Source organism: Zerene cesonia, chromosome 3 (genome assembly GCF_012273895.1).
Source record: "Zerene cesonia ecotype Mississippi chromosome 3, Zerene_cesonia_1.1, whole genome shotgun sequence".
NCBI classification, from domain to species: Eukaryota; Metazoa; Arthropoda; class Insecta; order Lepidoptera; family Pieridae; genus Zerene; species Zerene cesonia.
The window spans coordinates 1290206-1292331 of record NC_052104.1 but is presented as its reverse complement, the minus strand read 5'-3'; positions in this window follow the sequence as shown (position 1 = coordinate 1292331).

Sequence of the window (2126 nt, the reverse complement as noted above, 5' to 3'; positions counted from 1 at the left end):
GGGCAGCGCGGGCAGCGCGGGCAGCTAGCCGCCGCCGCCGCCGCCGCCGGGCGGGCGCCCGCGAGCCCCTGTCCCGGAGACACGACAAGCTGCGCAGGGGAGCGCCTCGCGGGCGCCGCCAGCCGCGGCGCGCTCACCGACACCCCCCCGGACGTCAGCACGGAGGGCCGTTCCACTTTTTCTATATATCGTGTTTTTTATTTGATTTTCACGTTTTCGATTTTGTATCGCGACGATTCCGTAAAAATCTTAAAGTAGGACGTTATGAAATGTTTCGAATGTAAGTTTCCCGTTATGCTTATGTTTTCGTCGTCGTATTAGCCGTATATATTTAATATATACTTATTTTTGTAAGGGCGCGCGGCCGCGGTTGCCTGTTTGCGGTCGCGCGTCGGGTCGCAGACCCGTCGACTGTCTGTTTTTTTTTTAATACATGTTATTCAATATATTTTATTCCTGCGAACGCATTTTGCGATGTGATGTGTATTTTAGCAGTAATTATTATATTATAAGGAGTTTGACTGTTGTTTTTTGACATACTTACAACTTAGGATACACGAGAATGAATTGAAGACGAATGGAATGAACCCGACGACTCAATTACGGCTAAAATAGTAACACCTTGTAATCGATAACATTTCCCAACTGTGTTCCTGCTTTAGTTTTTTGCTTTATTTTATTACATATTTCCCTTTAAAATACATTAGTGTGAAGAAGTAGTTATTGTAAAGTTCAGGATTTCTGCAATGTTTATTATCGATGTACTGTAACTAAACGTTTATTTTTTGTATTTCGACCACATAGCATGTCCATACTGTTAGAGCTCTGACTTGTATCAATCTTGTATCAGTTTAATATGTGGAATAAATTTGCAAAACTGTGTTTGCCTTATTATCTTTTTTGTTTCCTTTCTCTTGTTAGTTGCCAAATAAAGAATAATGATAAACTTTTTTTTATTGAAAAATTCATAGCGTTTCCTCTATATTTTTATGCATTTGTCTTTACGACAAGCATTGCGTATAAATCTACTTAAAATGGCAAATCAATAGCAAATAGATTGCTCTATACGCATAGTGAAATGTCCTCCCAGGAACATTTTCAACAGTTTTCAGCAGCAAATCGAATGTTTCTCGATAAATACTACGAGGCGAGGCTTAAGTGCTTTTCCACCAGAGATGTGCTTGGTATGCTACGTTGCTGCGGATGCGTTTAATATCGACCAATCACATTCAAAGATCCATACAACTTAGCATTGGTGGAAACGGATTCGAGATATGTTTATGACATGGAAGGATGCTTGATATGCATCACAGCGTGACGCATCCATGCGCACGCCCTTATATTGCATATCGATAGTATATAGTATGTTTAGTCGTTAAACCTCTAAGGTTTGACGCTGTACGCCAACCTTTTTTAGCATGTAGCTAAACTATTTGACATGCACGTCATTTTCTAGACGCTTTCGACTGTTACTTCATAGATGAAAGCGCCTGACCATAAGTTTTATATTAGGTACGAGTATATTATACCACTTATAACTCAAGAAAAGCTGTACTGATCTTAATTATTTTTTTTTTGTATGTTGTATTTGTTTCCGCTTAGTCCGGATATCAACTCGAAAATTTAAAAAAGTATAGAAAAGATCCGAGAGATATACAAACATCACATGATAAAAACTAGGGTATATCTTATAAATAAAATTCTCGTGTCACAATGTTAGTCTCTATACTCCTCCGAAACGGCTTGACCGATTCCTCTGAAATTTGGTAAGCATATTGGGTAGGACTGAGAATCGGCTAACATCTATTTTTCATACCACTAAACGATAAGAGTAAGGCAGAACAGCGTTTGCCGGGTGCAGCTAGTTTATTATAATAATTTTAAGTACCTGATATGACATAATAGAAACATCTATGATGTGCCGCGCGCGGTTTCACCTGCGGACGAACCCGCGACCAAAAGCGAACTATTTTTGTAGCTAATGTGATATTCTGGTACCTACATGAGTTTCATCACTAAGGTATTATTTAAAATTGTTAAAAAGAAGCACAATTTCACTGCTGATCCAGAAACTTTTTTCATCCGGCGATGCGGCTATGACACGCTCAGCGTGTCTCCCGCACCGG